Raw genomic sequence first — 7,046 nt, forward strand, 5'->3', positions numbered from 1 at the left:
TTTCTATCAATTTCTGTTCATTTGATTTTAACATGCAATTCATTTCTAATTTCAACGAGCTAGTAGAGAGACCGATAGGACCTATGCGATTATGGCTCAAATGATTTATAATTAAGTTCCAAATTTTCGCCTATTAATTATAAACTCATTTAATCATGAAGTCATTCTTCTATGGTATCGTAACTGAGCTCTTCTCAATGGCATACCATTACGAAAGCAACTTGATTAATACTTGTCCAATGACCTTGTCATAAGTGTGTTACCCTCATAGAATATCTTTAATCTCTTTGAGATAAATTTGTTCTCCCAATATGATCATATTTTATCTCATGGTAACCATTACATCTTCCTTCATGAAAAGTCAATTACTATCAAATAGTAATCAAGTCATTCATCAAAAAGACAAACGATTCGTGGCCACATTTACTTTTCATCAACTATGTAATGCCAATGAGTGGATATCATTTACCCATATCTCGGCTATGAATTTTACTGTTGTGAATGAAACTACATACTGTAGAAGTCGTATACCCAACGCATCAGCTTTCGGTTCCTTATCTATTCAAACTCAAGCTTTTACTTACATCAAATTATACGAGTCACACATACATAGTTCGTCATCCACTCAGTATTTAGGTATGTCACACATTGAACATCACAAATGAATAAATCCATAAGCGGATTCAGGATCTATTCTTTTTGGGTTTAGTATGATATACTTCCAGCCAAGTCAGTCACATCTATGTCTCTATCTTTTGGGAGTTATTAGCTCTGATGCCTAAGACAAGACATCTACCCAATTGAACTTGATAGACGACATTTTAGTCTTTCAATTAATTTGCTCATTTTCGATTAGACTAATGACATGTTTAGATTCGTCTACTAATATAAGTTAAACATTAGACAACCAGTGAGCTAATATTTTCTCTATTTTGCTTTTCATGCGAAAACCACGTGAGGAAAATATACAAAGGGTATTAATGTAATCATGAATAATTTCATTAACCAATCTGTTCAAAAAATTACAAGAGTACATAGACGAAAATACTACACTTAGGGCACCAGATCCAACAAGATTTTCACCCGTTAGGCTTCAGTGTCGCAACACCCAGGCTTTGGTGTCGCGATCCCACGACAGTTAGCTAAAAAAAGGCTTAAGGAGCACTCAATGTTGTAGCATTAGCTTGTTGGTGTCACGACCTGGACTACAATCTACTTGGTCCACTTCACTTCGATGCTTGGCTTGAAGTTGTAACCTCGAGAGCGCGAAGTCGCAACCTCAAGGCTCATTTTCACGACACCCTACACTCAATGTCGCGAAATCCACAAAGTCCACTTCAAGTTGAGATTTGGTGAAGTCCAAATCCTTAATGGTAATGGAAGGGTCAATGTCATGACACATAAGCTCCAGTGTCACGACCTTGATCACAATAGAGGTCCTCCTTGATGTTTTTGCCTCAATCACCTCCCTACACAAACTCAAATCAACCATTAGATTTCTAATGGTATAGTTTTTCCAATTTGGTTCTCAAAAGTGATAAAATGTTATAAAAGCTAGTATTAAAACTAAAATTTAAGAATTGATAAAAATTACTAAAAAGAATCTTAAACTACTTGAGAACAAGCTCATTAAGTACATGAAAGAGCCTAATTTGACGTATCAAACTATAATAGATCAGGAAGCTTAGTGGGAGAGTGATCTAGTCTTTGTACAATAGTGAGGCCGCTAAATTGGTGAGTGTTATACTAGTGTTAGGATTGAAATAATTGGTTGTACTATGAGAAAGATATTGGATCGTTGCTCTAGGCAAGACCACGCAGACGTAGATCGAGGTTGATTTGCGTAAACAATCTCAATGTTTTTCTTTATTGTTTTCTTAAATTCGATTTCGTGGTTGAAACTATGGCCATAGTTCCAAGTACTATTACAACCATAGTTTTTGTTTTGCAAAGCAAGTACCTCTTTAATTCTATATAAGGTAACTCGTGGAACTTGTGTAACATTTGGTGATTGTGGTAATAAACACATTCCTTTTGTTTTAAAAGAATTGAAACTACAAATAAAATAACATATGATATATATTATATAATGAAAAATATTTATTAAAATATGATAAATATAATTATTTTTTACTTACTTCCTATTCAACTCATCCACTTTTAATATATTTAAATTAATTTGCATAGTAGTAGTTGAATTACTCTATAGTTGTAATTATCTAAATAATTATAAAATAAAATAAAAAATAATTATAATTATAATTTTTAAATTAATTAAAGTATTATAAAGTAAAAATATTACAGTGCAAAAGTAATAATTTTAAAAATAGCAAATAATTTTCTTAGGCTATGTTTGATAAACTGAAAAATTAAGTGTTGAAAGGGTAATTGTTGAAAAAATAAGTCCGGAAGAATTAAGTGTTGAGTTTAAGATATAAAATCTGTTTGGTGTGTTACTTAAAATTAAATATTGAGTATAATCAGATTGTTTGATAATGGATAATATAATCCTAAATGAAATAGAATAAAAAAAATTAAATTTATTCTCTATTAAGTGATAAGTAGTCCTTGTGTATTTATCATTTTCCATATTTTATTGTGGAAAAAAGTTCTATCTAGTAGTTTTTCTTTTGAGTTATCAATTAAGTTTATGAACATATTAATTTTCTTTTTTATTGCCAAATTAACAAAATAAGTCTCGGTCTCGGTAGCCAGGTGATCCTCAGAGTCAATTTTTTTTAAAAGGCTCGCTACCCACATTATAATAGCCTGATTAAAAAATTAAGTACTTATCAGTTCTATGATATATAACATATTTATTGTAAATAATATTTTTTAGAATATAAATCAGGCCATTTATTATTTTTATTAAAAGAAGTGACTTACAAACAGAAAAAAAATCAAAACCTAACAAAATCCACCCTAAAAAATCACAACAAAGACCCAGCCTAGAAAAGAGCTCCCCACAGTCCTTAAGGACATTTAGAAAATGAAAAACCAATAGCTCTTTAGAATCAAAACCGTCTCTTCTCAATAATGGAAGTTAAAGAGACTTTCTTCCTCAACCCTTCTTTTTTCCCCTTCGAACAACCCCAAATCTGGTCACTGATTACCATTTCTTTGCTCTTCTGTCGTTTCTGACTACCGACTATCTTTTTCCATCTCTTCCATCACCGACAAAGGAATCATATTAGTCAGATAAGTAGTTCCTCCTCCTCTTATGCCTTCTATAGCTAGTCGATGGGGTGTTTCATTTGCCTTTTTGTCGATATATCTAAACATGTATTCCTTAAATCCTCGATTGGATCATTTTGCATCTTCAATGTAAGCACTTATCATAGAATCATCTTATCTTTGTGTCTCTAGTTTCTTAATCACTGTGAGGTTGTCTTCTTCAACAACCACTTTCTTGAACCTAAGATCCAGACCCATTTGGACTCTTTGAAGGCAGACCAACACTTCAGCCGCAAAAAGGGTAGGTATATGGTAGTTGATTATCATTCTTGAGCCCATAATCCTACCTTCTGAATCTCATCCCACTAACTCCGAACAAGATTTATTCAAATTGCCTAGGAAAGATGCATCAAAATTTATCAATGTAACATCTCTCACCCGATCCGATCGCTGATCCAAGTAACAGAATGCTAAAACAACTATCAGAACTTACACATATGCAAACACAATTTTAAATAAGAGCAACAAGTACCACTATCAACTGTTAGACATGTAATCATAACTAGTTAAACATTTAAATAAATATTAGAAATAGAATTATTCGAGTAGTAAGGACAATTTTGAAAAATTTCGAAAACTAGCGTAAGTATCGATACTTTTACCTAGAATGCTAAAATTTCACAAGCTAAAATGTTTTTCATGCTCAAAACATATTCCTACTCAACATGCAAATAATGTTTACTCTAACCAAGCCTACTATCATCTTTCAACCATTTTTCATGCTACATTAACACATTGGTCAAACAACTATAGAATGCATTACTAATATCAATCCCAAGCATCAAAATTTGTCCACATCCAAAGTCCAAAAACAACATTAAAAATTCATAAGCCTAATCCCAAAATAATGATAATAATAATAGTCGTAACCATCACATTGCCTTTATTCAGTATGTTTAAAGAATCACAAAACCACTCACTCAAAAATTATGCCTTGCTTAAATCACTTCCTTTGCCGCTTCAGTCACACGGAAAGTGCTACTTATCTGTAAAATTTTAATGTAGAGTGTGTGAGCTTAAATAAGCTCAGTGAATGTTCTGAATTACTGCAAAGCATACACAACAACATAAGTTAAGTAAGGGTAAACTTATCTTTCATTTTTTGAAATTTTAAAAGGATATTTTGCTATTAGTTTTAACGAGAAAGACCGAAACCTCGTAAGTTAGGGCACGATTTTCTCATAATTCTAACATGCAAAATATTTCTTTATTTTTTGGATATTTCTCTTGTTGAATTTGAGTAAGAATCGATGGAATATTTAAGAGTAACGCGTATGCGATTTGGACTATACTAAAAAAAAATTACTTGAGATAAAAGAAAGCATACCTAACTAATAGTAATATTATAATATACATTTGCAACAACTATAACATAATACACATGATAGAATAGTTATATAGCCTTGATACTAGCAAAACCTAATACTAACATATATGCATAAAAGCAATGATACCAATGTCAATATAATAGCGACAATAAAACACAAAACTAGTAAAATTCCAAAAGGAGTAAAACATTCATGTATTATATATAAAATTTAATATAAATTAAATCATCAAATAATAATAAGAACATACAAAAACATAAAACTAATAAAAATCAGATTAAATGTTAAATATAAAATAAACAAACAAATAAAATGTTAAAAGGAAAATTTAATAAAAACCCTTTTTGTTTAAAATAAAAAAACAAATATAAATAAAAAATAAATAATAAAAATAAAAATAAAATGTCTGAGGACCGAATTAAAATCGGGTCACAATATTGGGGTTTAAACCGCAAATAATTAAAAAAGGTTGCAAGGGACTGAACTGAAATATGCTCGAAGCTTGAGGGACCTTTAGGGAAATATTCTCCAGCCCTAAATGCAGTGAGAGTCTGCGCATGGTCTAAGGACCAGATTGACTTGGAAGTCAAAATTCGCGGCCCAAATCAAAAAAACAAGAAGGATCGAATTAGCCCAATCATCGTAAAATACGCAGATCCTACGGGCTGCGGGTCGGGTCACGGGTCGGCCTCCCTAGAACGACGCCGTTTTGGCGCCTGAGGAGGCCTATTGTAACGGTGCCGTTTTATTACATCATTGAAGCCAGATTTTTTTTTGACCTTTTATTTTTTCAGTCCAGAAGGAAAAAACTAAAGGGAGCCTCCATTTCCTCTCAACGCCCCCATCTCTCCGGCCTAGGTTTTCAACAGTAGGTCGCCCTAGCGCCGCCGTGTAACCGCCGTGCCAGAGAGTAAAAACGTCTTTTTTCTTTTAAAAAAGGAATCCTCTCCCTTTAAAGGGGCTTTTTCTTCAAATGTAAATCCGATTCGGGGTATTTTGAAACTGCAAACGAGGAAGAAAAAGAGGACGTGGTCGTCCTTGCTACTTCGCCGTCTTCTTTTTGCGGATGCAGTCGAGATGAAATCTCAAGGGGTTTTTGCGGCCTTAACGACTGGAGGAGAACTCCGACGGCGATAGCCCACGAGGAGACAGGTAAGTCCCGACCGCCCTTTTGGTTTTCTGTTTTTCTTTATTTATTCCATTTTTAAAATAAAAATAAAAAATAAAAATAAATCTAAAATAACAGAGACACAAATCACCTTCTGTAGTCTGAAATCTATATCTTGATTACTTGTGTATCTGAAAAACAATTGCAGAGATTGGGTTTAGGCTTTTATAGCCAAACTAAAGCTAATTGCTATGATTTCTTGTCTTTTTCTTTTTCTTTTCTGTTTGCTTTTATTTCTTTGATTTTCTTGCTGTTAGTATTTTGTTTGTTTCTTCGTTGTCTTCTCTGTTGCATGTGTTTTCTGTTTTGCAGGTGACTGATGTGATGAGCATGGGAAGGCGGCGATTGGTGAGACCGACGATTGGCAAGCCGAGCGGCGGCGACGTATGCAAAGGAGGCTAGCAGAACATGCGGTGCCGAAGGCTGACCCTGGCTAGGGTTTCTTACTCAAGAAAATGTTTTAATCGGGCTTTGGGCTGTTAGGTTTTTTAGTTGTTGGGCTAGCTGGGTTAGATTTAATCTGATTTGGGCTAGACTTTGGGTTATTAGGTTTTGGGTTTCATTTGGGCTTTGGGGTCATATTGGGCCTATTATAGATTGACTTTTTTATTTTTGGGTTTACTTTTGTTTTGATATTTGGGCCCCGGGCAGAAATTGGGCCTTACAATATAACCATGCTTCATTATCTCATAGGGCTAGCATATACTCTCACATGTATTTACACAAAAAATAACTCATATATAATTCAAATAATGATAATTTGGTAGCTTGAAATTATGAAACGTAAAATTAGACTCTATCACCACACATTGGAGAAATGAATCTCTATCACACCAATGACTCAAAGAGTCTAACATGTCTTATAAGTGTAGCATAAAGCTAAACACTCTCTAACACACCATGTCCCGATGAATGGATCTTAGCTTGACATTCCTTTATTTCTCCAATCTGTCTTGGGCCACAATGCCCCAATTACAAACGCAAAGGTGAGTACTCACAATCCTATGACATGCCAATTATATCCAACGATTTCAAGATATCACAAGGCCAAAATATCCACAATTACACATTTTAAATATTATTTTAATGCACATAATCTCTGTTCATATCCATCAATTTACATCACAAACTTGTACAAAATGCATCATATAGGATTCACATTTAATTACACTTTAAGTGCCACAATAATGCTCATTGAGCCATTATGCATCAGACCACGCACGTGTGCATTAAAATCAATTTATGGTATCCAAATATTCACACACATTACTTGTCATAACAGTTTCACATTTTACAACTCAACATACATTAGACAA

At 33.4% G+C, this 7,046-nt stretch overlaps 1 long non-coding RNA gene across 1 annotated transcript; it reads left to right on the forward strand.

Moving 5' to 3' along the window:
• Positions 1-2,840: 2,840 nt before the first annotated feature.
• Positions 2,841-6,519, forward strand: LOC107910494 (uncharacterized). The gene is made up of 2 exons (XR_005910166.1): positions 2,841-3,475; positions 5,357-6,519. It is a non-coding gene; the product is annotated as an uncharacterized lncRNA (long non-coding RNA).
• The last annotated feature ends 527 nt before the right edge of the window (positions 6,520-7,046 follow it).

The sequence above is a fragment of the Gossypium hirsutum genome, chromosome D02, assembly GCF_007990345.1.
Source record: "Gossypium hirsutum isolate 1008001.06 chromosome D02, Gossypium_hirsutum_v2.1, whole genome shotgun sequence".
In the NCBI taxonomy this organism is placed as follows: domain Eukaryota; kingdom Viridiplantae; phylum Streptophyta; class Magnoliopsida; order Malvales; family Malvaceae; genus Gossypium; species Gossypium hirsutum.